Genomic DNA, 22,324 nt, shown 5'->3' with positions numbered 1-22,324 from the left:
TCTCCACCTATCCTCTCCTCTATCCCTCTTCTATCCGCCTCCCACTCTCTCCCTATTTATTTCAAAACCCCCTTCCCCTCCCCCTTTTCTGATGAAGGGTCTAGGCCCGAAACGTCAGCCTTCCTGCTCCTATGATGCTGCTTGGCCTGCTGTGTTCATCCAGCCCTGCACCTTGTTGTCTCTACTTATTTAAGACTTTGTTTTGAGGACCTTTCTGAAGAAGTTATGATAGCTTCAAACTTTTACCTCCATTTCTCTGTCCGAAATGCTTCCAGATCTGCTGTGTATTTACATTACCTTCTGTTTTTATTGCAGAAAATCAGAATTGTACAGAACAGGGCAAAAAGAATTCCTTGCGCTGAGGGTGAGTTGAAGTTTCCCAACAAGTAAGTCAGCAGAGGGTGCTACTGTCACGTGTTAATGAGGCCTGTATTGCTCAGACAGTATGTTGGAGTGATTCAGAGATAGTGGGAACTACCGATGCTGGAGGATCTGAGATGACAAGGTGTAGAGCTGGATGAACACAGCAGGCCAAGCAGCATCAGAGGAGCAGGAAAGCTGACGTTTCGGACCCTTCTTCAGAAATGGGGGAGGGGAAGGGGATTCTGAAATAAATAGGGAGGGGGAGGCAGATAGAAGATGGATAAAGGAGAAGATAGGTGGAGAGGAGACAGACAGGTCAAAGAGGCGGGGATGGAGCCTGTAAAGGCGAGTGTGGGTGGGGAGTTAGGGAGGGGATAGGTCAGTCCAGGGAGGACGGAAAGGTCAAGGGGGTGGGATGAGGTTAGTGGGTAGGAGATTGGGGTGGGGCTTGAGGTGGGAGGAGTGGATAGGTGGGAGGAAGGACAGGTTAGGGAGGTGGGGACGAGCTGGGCTGGTTTTGGGATGTAGTCAGGGGTGGGGAGATTTTTAAGCTTGTGAAGTCCACATTGATACCATTGGGCTGCAGGGTTCCCAAGCGAAATATGAGGTGCTGTTCCTACAACCTTCAGGTGGCATCGTTGTGGCACTGCAGGAGGCTCAGGATGGACATGTCATCCAAGGAGTGGGAGGGGGAGTTGAAATGGTTCACAACTGGGAGGTGCAATTGTTCAGCGTGAACCAAGCGTAGGTGTTCCACAAAGCGGTCCCCAAGCCTCCGCTTGGTTTCCCCGATGTAGAGGGGGCCACATCGGGAACAGCGGATACAGTATACCACATTAGCAGATGTGCAGGTGAACATCTATTTGATGTGGAAGGTCTTCTTGGGGCCTGGGATGGGGGTGAGGGGGGAGGTGTAGCACTTCCTGCAGTTGCAGGGAAAAGTGCCGGGTGTGGTGGGGCTGGAGGGGAGTGTGGAGCGGACAAGGGAGTCACGGAGAGAGTGGTCCCTCCAGAAAGCAGATAAGGGTGGGGAGGGAAAATGTCTTTGGTGGTGGGGTCAGATTGCAGATGGCGGAAGTGTCGGAGGATGATGCGTTGGATCCGGAGGTTGGTGGGGTGGTACATGAGGATGAGGGGGATTCTGTTTTGGTTGTTATTGCGGGTAGGAGGTGTGAGGGATGAGTTGCGGGAAATGCGAGAGACACAGTCGAGGGCGTTTTCGACCACTGTGGAGGGGAAGTTGCGGTCCTTGAAAAACAAGGACATCTGAGATGTACGGGAGTGGAATGCCTCATCTCGGGAGCAGATGCTCCATTTCCAAGGCCAACAGCACAGACATCGAAGACGCACCTGCCGATGCCGCTGCCGCCAACATCCAGGACTTACTGGCCTGCACCGCTCTGCCTACCGCCGATGCCGAGTCTGCTCACCGCCAACGCCAACTCCGCTCACCACCGACACTGACTCGGCCCACCACCGACGCCAACATCACTCCGCCCATCGCCTCCACAGCCAGCAGCTCCAGAGGAGACTGTAGCACCCAGCCCTGCCGAGTCTTCACCATCCCCCCAGACCTCCCCCTTACTAAGGACGAACGGTCAGTCCTCAGTAAAGGGCTCACCTTTGTCCCCCTCCACCCACACATTAACGAATACCAGTCACGCTTGGACGTTGAACAGTTTTTCTGCCGCTTCCGCCTCCGTGCTTACTTCTTTAACCGTGAGCCTAACCCTCCCCCTACTGACCCCTCCTCCTCCTGGACACCACCCCAAGGCCTCCTACCCTCCCTCAACCTCTTCATCTCCAAATGCCATCGAGACATCAATCACCTCAACCTCTCCAACCCTCTCACCCACTCCAACCTCTCCCCCACAGAATGTGCAGCCCTCCGCTCCCTCTGCGCCAATCCCAACCTCACCATAAAACCCACGGACAAGGGAGGTGCAGTTGTAGTATGGCGCACTGACCTCTACATTGCCGAGGCCAGATGCCAGCTCTCTGACACCTCTTCCTACCGCCCCCTTGATCATAATCCCACCCCCGACCACTAAACCATCATCTCCCAAACCATCCACAACCTCATCACCTCAGGTGACCTCCCACCCACGGCCTCCAACCTCATCGTTCCCCAACCCAGCACCACCCACTCCTATCTCCTTCCCAAAATCCACAAACCTGACTGCCTTGGTTGACCCATTGTCTCCGCCTGCTCCTGCCCCACCGAACTTATCTACACCTATCTCGACTCCATTTTCTCCCCCTTGGTCCAGGAACTCCCTACCTACGTCCGTGACACCACCCATGCCCTCCACCTCCTCCAAAACTTCCAATTCCCTGGTCCCCAACACCTCATCTTTGCCATGGACATCCAGTCCCTATACACTTGCATTCCCCATGCAGATGGCCTAAAGGCCCTCCGCTTCTTCCTGTCCCGCAGGCCCGACCAGTCCCCCTCCACTGACACCCTCATCTGCTTAGCCAAACTCGTCCTCACCCTCAACAACTTCTCTTTCAATTCCTCCCACTTCCTACAGACAAAGGGGGTGGCCATGGGTACCCGCATGGGCCCAAGCTATGCCTGCCTCTTTGCAGGATACGTGGAACAATCCCTCATCCGAAGCTACACTGGCCCTATACCCCATCTCTTCCTCCGTTACATCGATGACTATATCGGTGCCGCCTCGTGCTCCCACAAGGAGCTCGAACAGTTCATCCACTTCACTAACACCTTCCACCCCAACCTTAAGTTCACCTGGACCATCTCCGATACCTCTCTCTCCTTCCTGGACCTCTCTGTTTCCATCTCTGGCAACCACCTGGAAACCGATATCCATTTCAAGCCTACCGACTCCCACAGCTACCTAGAATACACCTCCTCTCACCCACCTTCCTGCAAAAATCCCATCCCCTATTCCCTTCGCCTCCGCCGCATCTGCTCCCGAGATGAGGCATTCCACTCCCGGACATCCCAGATGTCCTTGTTTTTCAAGGACCGCAACTTCCCCTCCACAGTGGTCGAAAACGCTCTCGACTGTGTCTCTCGCATTTCCTGCAACTCATCCCCCACACCCCCTACCCGCAATAACAACCAAAACAGAATCCCACTTGTCCTCACGTACCACCCCACCAACTTCCGGATCCAACGCATCATGCTCCAACACTTCCACCATTTGCAATCCGACCCCACCACCAAAGACATTTTTCCCTCCCCACCCTTATCTGCTTTCTGGAGGGACCACTCTCTCCGTGACTCCCTTGTCCGCTCCACACTCCCCTCCAGCCCCACCACACCCGGCACTTTTCCCTGCAACTGCAGGAAGTGCTACACCTGCCCCTACACGTCCCCCCTCACCCCCATCCCAGGCCCCAAGAAGACCTTCCACATAAACAGATGTTCACCTGCACATCTACTAATGTGGTATACTGTATCCCCTGTTCCCGATGTGGCCTCCTCTACATCAAGGAAACCAAGCGGAGGCTTGGGGACCGCTTTGTGGAACACCTATGCTCGGTTCGCGACAAACAACTGCACCTCCCAGTTGTGAACCATTTCAACTCCCCCTCCCACTCCTTGGACGACATGTCCATCCGGAGCCTCCTGCAGTGCTACAACGATGCCACCCGAAGGTTGCAGGAACAGCATCTCATATTCCGCTTGGGAACCCTGCAGCCCAATGGTATCAATGTGGACTTCACAAGCTTCAAAATCTCCCCACCCCCGACCGCATCCCAAAACCAGCCCAGCTCATCCCCGCCTCCCTAACCTGTCCTTCCTCCCACCTATCCCCTCCTCCCACCTCAAGCCCCACCCTAACTGACTATCCCCTCCCTAACTCCCCACCTACACTCACCTTTATTGGCTCCATCCCCGCCTCTTTGAAGTGTCTGTCTCCTGTCCACCTATCTTCTCCTTTATCCATCTTCTATCCGCCTCCCCCTCTCTTCCTATTTATTTCAAAATCCCCTTCCCCTCTCCCATTTCTGAAGAATGGTTCAGACCCGAAACGTCAGCTTTCCTGCTCCTCTGATGCTGCTTGGCCTGCTGTGTTCATCCAGCTCTACATCTTGTTGTCTATGTTGGAATGATTTTGTTTTCCACAAGAAACTATGCTGATTTTTCTTTTAAACCCTCATATTCTGCATTCACAGTTTCCATGAATTTATTGAAACACTAACTGATTTATGCACTCAAGACTTAAAAGCTTGCATTCTAATTATTGTTTTTATCCTCCCCTTCCCCGTACATAAGGAACTGAAATGTTTCTGCCAGGATTGAAGATTCGCCTGTTCTTTAGTAGTGCCATGGGATCTTAGGTCTAACCGTGTAGACGGATGGGCTCTGAAAGACAGCGCTGTATGCCCTCAGTGCTGCACTGGAGTGTCAACCTGGATGAAGTGTTTAGGTTTCTGAGTGGGATTTGTATCTTTTGCTGAAGAGATAACAGTGTCACCACTGAGACACTAAATGACAAACACATTAAGCTTTTTTAATGATGTGTCCCAATCAAGAGTCAACTGAAAACAACAGGCTGCATGTTACAGTTTCGATCTTATAGTTCAATGTCAGAGAATTACAATAAACTAATAATTGCAATGATTATTGCAATAAGGCTATACTTAAAATAATTAGCATTCAAATCACTTATATTTCACCCTCCATTTTTTTCTCTCCCTCCACTAGACCTACTCAAGTTGATTGTGCACAGCTCCTCAGATACTCGATTGCACTTGGGTCTTCAGCTAAATATCTGTCATCATTCATCAGTTGTGCAGCTAAATATGTTCGGCCTGACTGTCCGTGAACTGGGAAGCTAAAAACCAACAGGATAATTTCAATTGTTGAGGGATTTGACTCCTTTTCAATCAATTGTAGCTCGGCTGCAACTTGCTGCTGCAAACCTCCCTGATGTCAGCCATCTTTGTTTTTCTGTCCCTGTCTTGCTCCCTCCTTCCTTCCCTAACAGTAATACTGTTACATCCGATTCTAGCTTGTTCCTCTCAAACTGCACTGTGAATTTTATCACGTTTTGGTCACTAGGGGGTTCTTTCACCTTAAGCATCCGACTCAAGTCTGCCTCATTTCATATCATCAAATTCAGAATTACCTGTTCCCTCCTTGGCTCTACCACCAGTTGCTCCAAAAAGAAATCTCAGACATTCCTTAAATTCGTTTCATTGGGATCTGCTCCCAACTTGACATTCCCAATTCTACCTGCCTATTGAAGTCCCTCATGATTATTGTAATAGTGCCTTTCTTACATGCCTTTTCTATCTCCTGATTTATTTTCAGGCTCACATCCTGACTACTGATGGACGCCTGTACACAACACCCATCAGGGTCTTTTTATTTTTGCAGTTCTTCAACTCTACCTGCACAGATTTTACGCCTTCCAACTCTATATTGCTTCTTGCTATTGATGTAATTTCATTTCTAACTAACAAGGCATCCCTGTCCCCTCTACCCATCTGCCTGTCCTTTCGATAAGGTCAAGTATCCCTGGATATTTAGTTCCCAGCCCTGGTCCCCTTGCAGCCACCATCTCTGTGATGCCCATAAGATTGTACCTGCCAATTTCAATCTGCACGATAAGCTTATTTACTTTGTTTCATAAACTGTGTGCATTTAAGTACAACACTGTCAGTCCTACATTGACTACCTGCCTTCTCATAGTTGTGCCTCTTATCTGCTGCATCTGAAATTAAATTCCTGAGCCTTTCCATACTCTCTGCCCTAGTACTTGTTCTGAAAACTTTAATAACCTCTCCTGAGCACCCCCACCCAACTCCATTTTAACTAGTTTACAGCCTTTGTGACCACATATTTAGCCTTTCTGCTAAGATCCTAGTCCCAAATCAGTTCAGGTGGAGCCCATTCTGATGGTACAGTTCCCTCCTATTCCAACACTGATGCCAGTACCCCATGACATGGAATCCCTCTTACCCACACCACTACTTTGGCCACATGTTTACTTCCCTAATCTTCTCCCCTGTTTGCCAATTGGCTTGTGACTCAGGTGATAATCCAGAAATTAAACCGTTGAGGTTCTGTTTATAATTTTGTTCCTAATTCCTGATATTCCCTAAACAGGACCTCTTGCCTCCTCTTGCCTTGAAGCAACGTACAAGGTGAGTTAGTCTTAGCTGCTCCGCACATTGTTTGGTGATTTACATGTCCTGTCAGTACAGCCCACATATAATCAGCAGTAACAGCAGGCCAGAGATCCTGCAGTTACACCCTCAGAGTTATAGTTACCATAGAATCGTAGACTCCCTACAGTGTGGAAACAGGCCATTCTGCTCAACAAGTCCACACCGCCCCTCTGAAGAGCATCCCACCCTGACACATTCCCCTACCCCTGCAATTTCCCATGTTTAACCCAAATATCCCGGGACACTATGGCCAATTTAGCATGGCCAATCCACCTAGCCTGCACATCCTTGGACTGTGGGAGGAAACCCACGCAGACTCAGGGAGAATGTGCAAACTCCACACAGACAGTCGCCCGAGGGTGGAATTGAACCCGGGTCCCTGGTGCTGTGAGGCAGCAGTGCTAGACATCATGCAGCGCACAATATCTAATTACTGGCATATGTGGCAACTACTGAATGACCTCCTTAATGCTAGAAGTGCCATGAAGTCACCTTGCATTTGTCATTGCAACATATCCTGCTGGTATCAATTTTGAGATCATAGAAACACAGAAACTAGGAATGTACAGTAAATGGGATTTATTGGAATAACATTCCCTGTGTATTTGTGTGCAAACCTGGTTAATACCACTGGCTATGTATTAGACAGAGCTGTGTGCACCAAACATATACAACACTGCCTCACAAAACACTGTGCACTGCAAACTTCCTCCTGGCATTAAAGCAAATTGTCAGCCCAGGTCGAAGACTGCACTTTAAATTTTTCACCAGGATAGAGTTCAGTGGAAACTGAAACAGGCACAAGTTGGAATTAATTACTTGGTAGACAAATTGCTAATTTAAATTCCGACATTATAATAGTAACTTTCTCTTTCAGCTTTTGATAAGTTACCTGTACCATCTACAAGATGCACTGCAGAAATTCGTCAAAGATCTTCAGACAGCACCTTCCAAACCCATGACCACTTCCATCTAAAAGGACAAGGGCAGCAGATACATGGGAATACCACCCCCTGCAAGTTCCCCTCCGAGCCACTCACCATCCTGACTTGGAAATATATTGTCACTGTCACTGGGTCAAAATCTTGAAATTCCCTCCCTAAGGGACACTGTGGGTCTACCTACAACACATGGACTCCAGCTCACCACCACCTTCTCAAGGGACAGTGAGGGGCAAGCAATAAACGCTGGCCCAGGCAGCAACATCCACGTCTCATTAATGAGTAAAAGAATGGGATCGTCATAATGCTGGTCAAGCATTATATCCTGCTCCCTTCATACTAAAAATTATTTTTTGATTTGGCAGGAAGATTCACAGCAACTAAACCTCCCCACCTCAAAACACACCAACGTCCCTGTGCTAGTGGCCACGAGTTCTGGACTGAGATTCAAACCCTGGCTTTGGACTCAAATGCAGAAGAGATACCAATTTCATCTCTCAGACTCCTATGTTACACCTAGTGGTATTATTACTGCCCTGTTAATCCAGAGACCCAAGCAATGTTCTGGGGACTTGGGTTCAAACTCTGCCAGGGCAGATGGTGAAATTTGAAGTTAATAAAATTCTGGAATTAAGAGTTAAGATAATGAGGGAAACCATTGTTGATTGTCAAAAATAAAAAAATCTGGTTCCCTAGTGTCCTTTAGGAAAGGAAACTGCCATTCTCACCTGGTCTGGCCTCCAAGTGACTCCAAACCGACAGCAATCAATCTGGGGACTAAACATGGACCGAGCCAATGATGCCCTCATCCTATGAATGAATGGAAAAAAAATTGCAGTATTGTACAAAAAGGATTTGGTTGTAAAATACTTTGAGATTTCCAAATGCAGCTGTATCTATTTTCTTCAGTACACTGTAAAACAAAACACAGCACATACTTGACATCAGAACTAGAATAAGAAAATGCTGGAGACTGGCAGGCAGCATGTTTGGAGAGAGGAACAGAGTTAATTGTTCAAGTCACCCTCACAGAGGTGTGTTGCCCACAGTCGAACTAACAGTTAACTAGATTTAATAGCTGGTTTAATAACCTGATGTAAAGTTGTTGTTTATTATTACAGGGCTCAAACAAATGTTTATTTGCACATAGATTGTTTAATGAAGCACAGTACCTGGCATCTACTGAAAGTGTACTGAGAGGAACATGCAATAAGAATATTCACAATGATGCTTGTCATTTTGAGAATCTCTGTTGGACGAGAAAGATCTATTTTTAGCTTACCAAATTGCAGCTGTTTTCACCATCTCCAGCTTCAATCTTCATTCACTTTCTGATGATAGCATTGCTTCTTTCGGAACGCTCGTTCAATTCGGATCATCAATTTTAGAGAAAATCATATTCCATTTCAGCTCTCCACTCTTAATCTCTTGGGTGTCAAAAACTGACACTTCTGCCAAATCCCTGATGGAAATATTCTCAAACATGATCCATTTCCCATGCAGATACTAAACTAACAGCACAAAGTAAACGTGGTAAATGTACTGGAAGGTAGAATAGTTTGAATATCTGCATCAAATCGGTTTGATAGATATTAAGAGACCTGGATTTGAGAATCTAGGTTATAATTTCAAAGTTTGCAACTGATAGGTAACATGTAAATTTAACTAAGAGACGCAGGAGGATGTGGACTGCTGATGTCAGCAGAAACATAACAGATGAAAGTTAATACCGAGAAGTGTGAAGTGACATATTTTTGTGGGAGAAATGGGGAACACAGTGAATGAAACTTTACAATTTTAAAGAGAATATTGTAATAGAGGGGTCTGCAGTGGTGAGGGGCGATGGATAGCACTTATACACAAATCTTTGGAGGGAGCAGGATATATTGATACTGATATATTGTTACTGAACAAAGAGACCTTGGGGTGCAGGTTCATAGTTCCTTGAAAGTGGAGTCGCAGGTAAGCAGGATAACGAAGGTATGCTTGCCTTTATTGGTCAGTGCATTGAGTATAGGAGATGGGAGGTGATGTTGCGCTGTACAGGACATTGGTTAGGCCACTTTTGGAATACTGTGTGTAATTCTGGTCTCCCTGCTATAGGAAGGATGTTGTAAAACTTGAAAAGGTGCAGAGAATATTTACAAGGATGTTGCCAGGGTTGGAGGGTTTGAGTTATAGGGAGAGGCTGAATAGGCTGGGGCTATTTTCCCTGGAGCCTCGGAGACTGAGGGGGTGACCTTATAGAGGTTTATAAAATCATGAGTAGCATAGATAGAGTAGATAGACAAGGTCTTTTCCCTGGGGTGGGGAGTCAAAAACTAGAGGGCATAGGTTTAAGATGAGAAGGGAAAGATTTAAATGGGACCTGAGGGGCAACTTTTTCACGTAGAGGGTGATGCGTGTATGGAATGAGCTGCCAAAAGAAGTGGTGGAGGCTGGTACAATTACAACATCTAAAAGGCATCTGGATGGGTATATGAATAGGAAGGGTTTAGAGGGATATGAGCCAAATGCTGGCAAATGGGACTAGATTTATCTAGGATATCTGGTCGGCATGGATGAGTTGAACCGAAAAGTCTGTTCCTGTGCTGTACATCTTTATGACTCTGTGCTATTTTACATAAAGCATGTTACTCCCTTTCTTAAAAATTTGCTCATGGGATGTGAACATTGCTGATGTGGCTGTATTTATTGCCCATCCCTAGTTGCTCTTGGGAAGGCAGTGCCTTCTTGAATCACTGCAGTCCTTGAGAAGTAGATAAATCCACAATGCCATTATGGAAGGAATTCCAGAATTTTGGGCCCATTTAGAGAAAAGGAATGACAATATATTTCGACTATATTTAGCAATGGCCTAGTGGTATTATTGCTGAACTGTTGATCTAGAGACACAAATAATGTTCTGGGGACATGAGTTCGAATCTCATCATGGCAGATGGTGGAATTTGAATTCAATTTAAAAACAACTGAATTAAATGTCTACTGCTGACCATAAATCCATTTCTGATTGTTGGGAAAAACCCATCTGGTTCATTAATCAGGGAAGGAAACTGCAATCCTTACCTGGTCTGGCCTACATGTGACTCCAGACCCACAGCAATGTGGTTGACTTTTAACTGCCCTCTGGACAATTAGGGACGGGTAATAAATGTTGCCTTGCCAGTGATGCCCTCATCCCATAAATGAATAAAGAAAAAATGTAGTCAGAATGGCAAGTAGCTTAGAGGGGATCTTGCAGCTGGTTCCCCACGTATCTGCTGCCCTTGTTCTTCCAGATGGAAGCAATTTGGAAGATGCTATCTCAGGAGCATTGGTGAGTTACTGCAGACAAATTGAACACATGAGCAAGATAGTTATACTGAACTTATGTGAAGAGGTATCTGCTGAAATATTGTGGTTGTTTATGATCAGCACACTTTAGGAAAGAATGCTGAAGCCTAGAGTAAGTGCATAAGAGCAGTTCTAGAATCCTATCAAGGACAAACGATGTTAGGTCTGGTGAAGACATCAGACTTCTTTCCCCAAAGGACAATACTGAACTGGATAGATTTTCACAACAATCCAGCTGCAGGGTCCTCATTTCTCACAATAGCTTTCTATTCCAGATTTACTTGGCTCATTGATCATGTTTACAGATCATTAACGTAACCCACTGGATTACCAATCCAGTAACGTCACCACTGTGTTATTATATCATATCATACGTCTCAGCAGGAATACTGTATAATCTCTGGGCTTCATACTTTAAAAAGACAATAAAATGATGGCACCGAGGGGAATGTACTAATACGGAGAGAGAACTTAATAGACTGAAAGCAGAGAGTAAGAATAAACGTATCCTTCTCAGGATGGCCGGTTGTGAATAATGAGGGCAGTGCGAGGTCCACAGCCATTCACAATCTGTATCAGTGATTTGGGTGTGGGGACCAAGTGTAATATTCCAGGTTTACTGATGACACCAAACTGGGTGGGAATGTAAATTGGGAAGAGAGTGCAAGGATGCTGCAAAAAGACTCGGACAGTCCAGGTGAATGGACTCAAGCACGGTGTATTGTGAATAAGTGTGAAATTCTCTATTTTGGTCAATAGAACAGAAAAAACAGAATATTTCTTAAATGGTGAGAGTTTGGGAATGCAGGTGTCCAAAGGAACCTGAATGTTCTCATTCATGGTCACTAAAGTTTACCATGCAGCTGAAGCAATCAAATAGAAAGACATACATTAACATTGAAGGAGATTTGAGTCCAGGAGAAAAACATTTTTCCTTTTAGAGATATATAGAGCCTTAATGAGACCTCACCTGGAGTACAGTATATAGTTTTGATCTCCTTATCCAAGAAAATATATAGTTACCATGGGTGGGGGTGATTGGGGTGGGGTTGTTGGTTGACATGGATTTCACCAGATTAATCATCGGGGTGACAGGACCATTTTATGAGGACAGGTTGAGGAAATTGTGTCTGTATTATGTAGAGTTTTGAAAAATGAGAGATCTCATTAAAACTTTATAAAATTCTTGAAGGCCATGACAGGGGTGGATGTTCCCTCGAGCTGGTGACTCTAGCACCAGGGAACATAATGTCCGGACAAGGGACAGAACTGAGATAAGGAGGAATTTATTCCCTCAAAGACAGAAATTGATAGTTTTTTTCAGATGAATGTCATTATAGGATATGGAGATAATGCAGGAAAGTGGCATTGAAGAGATGTTCAGCCAAACAAGGTAGGCTTGATGGGCTGAATGGCCTGCTCCTGTTCTTACATTGTTTTGTATGGAAAAAGCAGGAATTCCGTGAAGGAATAACTGCATTATAATAAGTCTTTAAAAAAGGTGTTAGGAGAAAATTGAAGTTGCCTTTACATTTTGGATTTAAAGGTCTCAAGAGATTCCAATGAAATGTTCTGGGTTGCAGTCACTTTTTTAAATTCACTCAAAGAATATGCGCATCTTTGTCTAGGCCAGCATTTATTGCCCATCCCTAATTGCCCAGAGGTCAGTTAAGAGTCAACCACATTGCTGTGGGTTTGGAGTCACATGTAGGCCAGACCAGGTAAGGACAGCAGTTTCCTTCCCACTAGTGAATCCAGGTGGGTTTTCCTGACAATGTCATCATTAGACCTTAATTCCAGATTCTGTAAATTGAATTCAAATTCCCCTATCTGTGGGATTTGAACCCAGATCCCCAGAATATTAGCTGAGTTTCAGCATGAACAGTCTAATCATAATACCACTAGGTCATTGCCTCCCCTGTTGTGATGGGAAGAGGGGCAGCTGCCTGCATATAGAAGTGGACTGAAACAGTGAGCAAATGCTTTGCCTTGGCCCAGATTTTCCGATGGACAAACAGTCATTATGCAGGTGGATATGGGAGGTGTGCAAAGGGAACCTGTGGAATCCCCACTGTAGCACTCTCTGAAGGAATGGCCCAGGAAACTGAATTTTTTGCTGAGAAATTCCTCTATGCCTGGAACCCTCTCAAAATGTATCCATAAAACTTGGGGAATCCAGAGGATTCCAAAGAAATTAATTGATACAGTTACTCAGGAGGAGTTGAACTATTAAATGCCCAATCTAACTCCTCAGTAACTAATAAACAAACCACATACTTACTCCACGTAGCTCCAAGTATATGTAGAATCAACACCTCCTTCCCCCATAACTAGACATGATCCACCAATTACCCTGCTCCACATCGGACCTCACCGCCCAATCAAATGGTGCACCCATGACCCAACGCTAGACCCACACCCGCCCACCCCTGCTGGACTGGACCAGGACCCCCCTCTGGACCGGACCAGGACCCCCCTCTGGACCCAATACTCATCCTCCCCATCCCCCCAGTAGTCCAGTTTCGTCTACCCATCCAGATCGACCATAAACAAGACATCACTTACCTGGACGCCTTGCAACCTTGTACCCTGGCCCCTGACTCATTTTAGATTTAGAATTAGTTTCATTGTCATATGTACTCAAATGAACGCATTGAAAAGTGTACAGGTTGCTGCTTACGGTGCCAACTTAGGTACAAAGGTCCCTAGGTACAGCTTCTTCAGTTACCGTTCTTAGAAAAAATAGAAGTAAAAAGTCCAGCGTTGCAGGTTTTAGGAATAAATTACAAAACGGAGAAAAAAATAAAGTTAAGAACAACGGTCTTCCAACCCAATTCATACTGGCACCTAGCATCCGGTCTGCACTAGGTCTTGACATTTGGCATCCTGCCCCCTTTCCATTTGGCATCCTACCCAGCTGGCATCCTGTTACCTGACCGCCCACCCATCTGGCACACATACCCCCCAGCACCCTACTCCCTACTCATGTGGAATCATATCTTCCCAGCACCCTAACGTCACGCTTAGCCGATGTACCTACCCTTTGACAGCAGTTGTCAAAGTGGCTGTCAGGACCGTTAACTTTCAAAATATGGCAGCTGACAGCTGTGAAGGTGGTGGGGTGACATGGGGAAAGGGGAAGGTGGGTGGGGGCGTTGGTGAGGGCTGCCTTCCTCCGACAAATCTACACTAAAAAAGATCCGTCAGAATCAAAGGATCCCTCCACATAACTGAGGGAGCCCTTAGTGAAACCTCCTCTCAGAAATGCGGAGCTGATCGTTTTGCAAAAAGCAAGGGCTGGAGATGGAATCTGCATGAGATAGTGATTCCTCGGATAAATCCGACTCTTTGTGTTTGACAGGCAAATGGAGCTGTAGGGAGGGAAAGATAAAAGAGGAGGTGAGGGGTGCATTCAGCAGATTAATGAGTTACAGTTTCTATGAGCATTTTAACATTTTGTTTAGTTAAAGATGCTACTTGAAGACAGTCATGTCACAGTATTTCTGGACTGTCCTTGTCGTTTGGATGCGACTTTAAATGGAGGCTTCAAGTTGTCATTAAAAACCCACGAAACTATGTGGAGGAAGAAAAGGGAAAGCAATCCCTTGTGTTCTGGCCAATAAATACCTCTCAATTAAAAACATTTTTTGGACTTTGCTCAAGGTGGGATTTACCTGTGACCAAAGTTTGCATAAATTAGGGGTGATGAACTGTCTGCAAGTCCTTTTGTGTATGTCTTTTTTTTAAAATGAGGTGCTAGTCAAAAGATAAATATCCAATAAATGTGAAGAAATTTGCTGGAAGAAAACCGTTCGTAACTGTTCCAGCCTAGGCAAGAAGTGATGGTGTGGAGATAGTGTAACTAAACTCTTGGGTTTGTAAAAATATTGCTGGATAAAAGAATAATGTGAACTTAAATCCTTTTCTGATGTCAGTAATGAAATCCTTCTAAACTTTCTTTTCCATAGGTACGCTGACAGATTCTTGTCAATATGCTCAGTAACTGACCTCCATGGTCAAAGCAAAAACAAATGTTTGTGTCTAACATGCCAGGTTTCACTCAGGGATCTGGCTTGTCCGGTATCAACATCAGCTTGAATCATGGTGGTGTCCAATTGCAGCAAGATCTGGACAACATTCAGGTTTGGGATAAGAAACAAGTAATTTTACATCACACAAGTGCCGAGCAATAACCACCTCCATCAAGAGGGAACCCAAGCATCTCTCCTTAAAATCAACAGCATTACTATTGCGGAATCTCTCCCCATTGATAGAGTTATCATTGACCAGAAACTGAGCTGGACTTGCCATATCAATACAATGGCTACAAGAATAGATCAGAGGCTAAGAGTACTGCAGTGGGCAACTCACCTCCTGATCCCCCCGACAAAGCCTGTCCACCATCTGCAAGGCACAAGTCAGGAGTGTGATGGAATACTCCCCACTTGCCTGGATGAGTGCAGCCCCATCAACACTGAAGAACCTTGACACCATCCAGGACAAAGCATCCCAAATGAATGGCATCACATTCACAAACATTCAGTTATTCGACCACCAACACTCAGTAGCAGCAGTGTGTACCATCTACAAGTTGCAGAAACTCACTAAGGCACCTTAGACAGCACCTTTCAATCCCATGGCCTCTACCAACTAAAAAGACAAGGGCAGCAGATGCAAGGAGTCCTCCGTCCAAGTCACTCACCATCCTGCCTTGGAAATACATTGCCGTTCCTTCAGTGTCACTGGGTCAAAATCCCACAACTCCCTCTAAATTGCCATTGTGGGTGTCCATACACCAAATGGACTGCAGTGTGCAAGAAGGCAGCTCAGCCCCACCTTCTCAAGGATGGGCAATAAATACTGGCCCATCCACTGACACCTGTGACACATGAATTAATGTTAAAATGTGTATCTATCTCAATCTTGAAAACTTCAATGAAACTGACATCCTCAATCTCTTGAGGGAAGAGATTTCCATATTTCCCCTCCCCTTTGTGTGAAGTACTGAAAGCTGATCTCTTTCCTTGATGCCTTGGTATTAAATGGACTGTTTTGGTCAGAATAGGAAGAGGGTTAAATTCATTCCTGACCTCAGGCCACTGATCTGGATTCTAATCCCTATTTCTGTCCCAGATCTGACCAAAGATTGCTCACTTGTTTTAGAGGAGTTTTCTGGGAGGGAGTGGGTGATGGAGGAGGGAGGGGTGTTATGAAGTGGGTGAAGGAATGGAGGTTGCAGGTACATGAGTGAGTATGGGGTCTGGTGGTGATTGTTGTAGATGCCAGGTGGGTTAGAGAATGGGGGAAGGTGCCAGGTAAATGGCTGAGGGTTTAGGAAAGGCTGGGGTATCTGGGAGGGGTGAGTTGAAGGGCAGTAATTTGAGCAGGTTTTAACTCTCAGATTTTTACAGTAAAGTACAGAAGGAGGCTATTTGACCCAATGTGTCTGTACCAGCTCCTGAAAGAGCTACCCAGCTAGCCCCAATCTCCAGCCCTATTTCTGTGGTCCTCTAAATGCATCACTTTCAAATATATACCCAGCTCTCTTTTGAAACCTCCAAGGCAGCACATTCCAAATCCCAACAACTCTGAGTCAAGAAGTTTCCCCTCCTCTCACTCCTAGCTCTCTTGTTGACAAACTCTCCTAATTTTTCTTGGGAACCCTCTGAACTCTGTGACTCTGACTCAGACTTGGACACATATTTGGAAGGTTCCAGATGCTGGGTAATTTCCCACTGGAACTTTCAACTTCCCAGTCAGATCCTGTGGAGACAGCTACATGAGGATTTCCACAAGGTCCTGACATGCAGTTCCGGTCTATCACCCTGTGGGAAGATCTAGGCTGGTATTTGATATTTTCTCAGGACTCAAGTAGTAAAGAGTTATATCCACCAGGGGTCAGTGTTGGGATGGTTGCTAAAAGACAAAAATCTCTGGAGGCTGGTGTATGAGGCACAACTTCAACATTTACTGATAGTAAAATTAAAGCAAGTTGTTAACCATGAAGAGGAATCTAGCAGTCTGGTCAGTTAGCAGGTTAAGTTGATAGAAAATCAGATTAAATTTAATGTGGATAAAATGGGAATGATGGGATTTGTGAGGAAGAATGTGTGAGGAAGATGCTCACATTTGATAAAATGCTTTAGTGATAAAATAGTGATAAAATGCTTTATCACTGGATGGTAACATTTTGAAAGGAGACAGGAAGCAAATCGATTTGCTCACTCAGATTTATTAATGTGAAGGGAAGTTACTTATAAATGCCCTGACAATTTTGGTTTTGTTTTAATTTCAAAATATACTTTATTCATAAAAATATCTTTCATAGTCACAAATGCACTTCAGTTCTGTACAGCAGCATATCAAGGAAACAAGCTAACATTGGAATTTGACTCTATCCAAACAAACCAAGGCATCTCTTACCTGAATCAGACTATATTTACATTAATTTGAGGCACCAGCAGAATCCAATAACTGAATGAACCCCCATTTATCTTAAGCAGGAAGACCTCAGATGGAGGTATTTCCCTACTGCTCCATGGCAGCAGCTGCCCCAAGTTTTAGTGCATCCCACAGCACGTAGTCCTGGACCTCAGAACATGCCAGTTTGCAACACTGAGTTGAAGTCAACATCTTTGTTCAGGAAGACCAACAAGTTTCGGGCAGACCAAACAGTGTCTTTCAATGAGTGGATGGTCCTCCAGGCACAGTTAATGTTTGTCTCAGCGGGCATCCTGGGGAACAGACAGTAGAGCGGATTCCTGCGTCATGGAACTGCTTGGACGAACCTCGACACAAACCATACGCATCTTCTGCAAAGGCACATTCCAGCAGGAAATGGGCGACAGTCTCTATCCCCTGGCAGCTGCCTTGAGGGCAGCATGCAGTGGCACAGACTGACCAAGTACACAAGAAGGATCTCACGGGAAGTGTCCTTCTCACCACCAGCCAAACAATGTCTTGGTGCTTGTTGGAAAGTCCTGGTGATGAGGCATTCTGCCAAATGACTTTGACAGTCTGTGCAGGGAACCACTCGACAAGATCTACCCTCTCCTTTTCCCGCAGGGTCTCGAGGACACTACATGGTGACCACTTCCTGGTGGACTTGTGGTCAAAGGTATTTTTCTTTTCAAATTTCTCCATGAAGGACAGGTGATACAGAATGGTCCAACTACTTGGAACGTTCCGTGACAGCGTGGCCAGTCCCGTCCTTCGCAACACCTGGGACAGATAGAACCTCAGTACATAGAGACACTGGGTGTTTGTGTACCGAGGGTCAACGTACAGCTTGATGCAGCCACACAGAAAGGTGGCCATCAGGATGAGGGTGGTGTGGGATATGTTCTTCCCCCGAGTTTTGTATGTGGTGCCCCTGTGGACACAGTCCATCTTAGACCTCCAGATGAAACATTAGATGGCTCGGGTCACTGCAGCAGCGCAGTTTCAGGGAATGAGTCAGAACCGTGCCACGTACGACATATACTTAAGAGGGACAGACAGTATTACAGGAAAGAGACAAGGTTAAACTGCCTCAAGGGTTCACATCAGTCACAGACAGAACAGTGAGTGTTAGTTTTAGGTGCTGCAGAAAATTTTTGGACTTAAGGCTCATTTCATGCTTATTCAGGTGAATGTAAAAATCCCAAAACAAAGAAGATGAGGTGAGTGTCCCAGCCAATATTCAGCCTTCTAACCACCCTCATCAATGCAGCTGATGGGGTCATTTATTTCATCACTGTTCACAGTTTTTCCTTATGTTATGATGTATAGTTACAGAGCTTATAGGTGTCTCGTCAGTCCCCTATTTCCCATGATTATATATGAGACTGATAAGATCTTAAAGGGTTAATTGAATAAGCATCATCCACTGTAATAATGGATTGAGAACCAGGTGGAAGAATAAAAACAGCATGTGGAGAGAGACAGAGATGAGGCTAGGCCCGTCCAACAGTCACTGTACAGTGTTCTTATAACCTGTAAATAGTGGCAGAGAAGTAATAAACTGCATCTTGTTTACTCAAGAATACACTTCCAGCTCAACCAGGAGAAGATAGCAGACCTCACACACATTTGATGATGTAAACCCCCTACAGAACCCACAGATTTTGATATGATGGCAGCATGCTTAATACCCAAGACATTTACAATGTAATCAGCATTAGTTAAACAAAGCTGCTGCTCTCATAATTTAACAAAAGGTCTAAGGGCTTCAGTGCTTTCATTTTGACAATTTCACCAGGCTCACAATGAAATCTAATACCCCCTAGTCCAGAGAAAATTTAATCTTCTTCAGTGCACGAACAGGCATGTGTGAGCTGCCAAACTGATATTAATAAATTGATTTAAATGCATTTCCAACTGCCATGCCAGAATTATGGCAACTAGGGAGTTTAACATTTGATCAGATGAGATTGGAGGTGAGTCTACAAATATTTTAAGAAGTAATTATTTAGCAACGGCCCTGCCAGCATTGGAGCCTGTCGACTGACTGTAGCTCGAGGTGTGGTCAAATATTGCAAGCAGTGAATGATCTGAAACTCGCTGTTCCAGCCAGGAATTCTGCACTCTGTATAAAACAAGTGATAGCATCGTATGACAGACCACCTCAGATGTTCCAGCAATGTGTCTTTAATCATCTCTGCAAGTCTGTGGGCAGCAGCAGACGGACTGTGACTTTACAAAGTACAGGCCCCAAATATTTCAGAGGACACACTACACCTTGAACGTGGAGAAAAAAAGTCTAAATATCACACAAAGGAGAAAAAAAGACCACAAATTCTAAAGCATTGATGTTCTTTTCTGCTGCTGTTACCTGTGTTAGAACTATTTAAAAATAGTATAGCTCTGATGGAAATGTCTCCTAAGTTATCGAACCAACTCATTCAGTAAAAGGCTTGGACTGATAATGATTAGAATAACGACAAGTACTTGCTTTTGCAGAGCATCTTTTACAATCCCAGTACATAGTTATGAACGAATGAATCAGGAGCAGGACTAGACCATTCAGCTTTGGGCCTGTTCCGACATTCAATAAGATCACTTCTGATATGATTGTAATTTTAAATCTGTTTTCCCCCTTACCGCTCAGGACGTTTCACTCCCTTCCTTAACAAGAATCTATCTCTGCCTTAAATAAAATATTCAAGACCTCCGGCCTCCGTCACCTTTTCAGGAAGGGAGTCCCAATGACACAATACTTTCTGAGAGAAATAAATTGGCTTCATCTCTATTTTAAATGGGCCAATCCTCATTTGTAAATGGTGTTCTGAAGAAGGGTCTAGGCCCAAAACGTCAGCTTTCCTACTCCTCGGCCTGCTGTGTTCATCCAGCTCTACACCTTGTTATCTCAGATGCTCCAGCATCTGCAGTTCCTACTATCTCTGAAACAATTTTAACCCCTTAAATCTATATTCCTCGGAGAGGAACCAGCCTCACCACATCCACTTCTGTCTGAAAACTCACCCTCACGCTGTGACTCCCGCCAAGGTTCATGCCTCACGCCTCTCACCACTGCCTGCATCATCTTTCCCCACTTGCCTTAATCCCATCGCAATACCTGAAAGATGAAAGTGGATGGCACAGATATTACTGACGGTGCAGGTGCGGGGAATGTCCTGAGTGAGTAGGCAGAGCATAGGGATGACTTGATTTGATTTATTTATTGTCACATGTATCTTGTTACACAAATACAGGTCAAAGTGTTGTGTAGTGCCGCCACTCCCCAGCGCCATCTTAAAACACAGAAAAATAAACCAAAACATGGAATATAACGACAGAAAAATAAACAAAGAAAGAAAAACTGCTCAACTTTACAGTCCTTCTTCTTAAGCATTGCTCACGGGCCATGGGCCTGGTGGGCGTTAACCTTCCCGGTAGGATGGTGGAGGAGGAGGTGCTTATCCACTCCCTCCCCTTTTCTTTTCGTTTCTTTTTATCTCTCTCGTCTCCTCTTTTCGTTCTCATTCATTTGGCTTACCTGGAGGTGAAGAGCTTGGTCGCAGTGATGGTTTCGGCGGCAGTGAGTAGGCCCAAGAGCCTGGGCCCGTGGCAGTGACGTCGAAGGTGAGACGGGGTTCCCGCGCAGCTTCTACACCGATGAGGTGGTCCTATTGCCGACTCACGGCCTCTGCGGCAGCTTGGGTTCCCCATGGCGGTCTGCACCCAGCGCAGATTCACGGAGGCAGCAGCGAAGGCGAGTTCGGACTGGTGTGGTATCCAGCGGCATCGGGGGCTCCTGCTCTGGCCAGGTCCAGCAAGGACTCATGGTGGAGAAGGCGTTGCTGGAAACATGATGGCGCTGACAAGTGGTGACTTTCATTCCTGCGAAGGTGACGCATGCCTGGCCCACCAGGCCCATGGCCCGTGACACAACGCTTAACAAGAAGGACTGTAAAGTTGAGCACTTTTTCTTTCTTTATTTATTTTTCTGTCTTTATATTTCCATGTTTTGGTTTATTTTTCTGTGTTTTAAGATGGCGCTGGGGAGTGGCGGCACTACACAACACTTTGCACTGTATTTGTGTAACAAGATACATAATGACAATAAATAAATCAAATCAAATCAAATCATCCCCTATGCTCTGCCTACTCACTCACTCAGGACATTCCCCGCACCTGCACCGTCAGTAATATCTGTGCCACCACTTTCATTTCCCATAATCCCTGCCACTCTCACTCCTTCCAGGAAGGAAACGGACCATCATGGGGCAGATGGAGTCAAGATGGGAGATGTGCTGCCTGTCATTCTGCTCCTCGTTCCTCATGAGGAGAGGATCCTGACTCTGACCTCCTTGAGCATGTCCTGGACTGGTATTGAATTACTGTGCCAGGGCCCACTCGAGTCATTGCCAGTGGCCTTGACAGACTGAGGCTTGCTGCCAACTGTGACAAGTTTCCTGGCTTCATGCCTGCACTAAACAGCTGGTATAACCAGTGGGAATGTGAACCTGGTATCTCTGGCTGTGGAGGGAAAGTACAAAATGGTGAGGCAAGACAGGGACGCGGTCAGTACCAGTCAGGTTCAGACTGAGTGCTAGCCAAAGATGTGCAGGCTAGGTGTTTATGGCGATAGGGTTATGTCTGGATGGGATGCTGTTCGGAGGCTTGGTGCAAACTCGATGGGCTAAATGACCTCTTTCCGCAATGATTCTTTGATAGTGAGTGAAGAGCCTGGAAATGCAGCCTGGTCCAGCTCATGAGTTGGGGTTATGTCCCTGAAAATACAGAGTCCTTGCTGCAGCATTGCAATGAGAGTTACTGGGGCAGTCTGAGGTGCAGCATTGAAGTGCGGAACCACCCTATAAAATGGACTGGAGGTGGCACATGTTGGATGCCAATATCCATAGATGTGAGTTGTGTGTGGCCCCATGGACCGTGCCCTGAGATGTTGGTGCCTGGTCTCAAACATGGAAGCCTTTTGGAGCAAATGTTAAGTTGAATCTGCTGTAGTTTCCATCCTGAGTTTTCCCAATGGCTTGTTTTCCCAACGGTGAGATTGGGAAGATCACAGTTGAGTTGGGCTGTTAACAAGGTCTGTA

The 22,324-nt window shown here is 45.7% G+C and overlaps 1 long non-coding RNA gene across 2 annotated transcripts in view; it reads right to left on the bottom strand.

The window, feature by feature from the left end:
• The window catches only part of LOC125485773, an 86,129-nt gene extending 64,784 nt beyond the window's left edge, over positions 1 to 21,345 (bottom strand). Inside the window, exons 1-3 of one of the 2 annotated variants that reach the window (XR_007264470.1) lie at positions 20,764 to 21,345; positions 20,250 to 20,343; positions 8,183 to 8,264 (exon numbers count right to left, since the gene is read on the bottom strand). This is a non-coding gene — a long non-coding RNA (uncharacterized LOC125485773). Of the gene's footprint in view, positions 1 to 8,182; positions 8,265 to 19,257; positions 19,506 to 20,249; positions 20,344 to 20,763 lie in introns of those variants that run through there. The other variant, XR_007264471.1, reaches the window with a different exon arrangement.
• Positions 21,346 to 22,324: the final 979 nt, after the last annotated feature.

This window comes from Rhincodon typus, chromosome 22 (genome assembly GCF_021869965.1).
Source record: "Rhincodon typus isolate 14 chromosome 22, sRhiTyp1.1, whole genome shotgun sequence".
NCBI lineage: Eukaryota > Metazoa > Chordata > Chondrichthyes > Orectolobiformes > Rhincodontidae > Rhincodon > Rhincodon typus.
The sequence above is the reverse complement of the archived record's forward strand: the minus strand, read 5'-3'. Positions and strand labels throughout refer to the sequence as shown.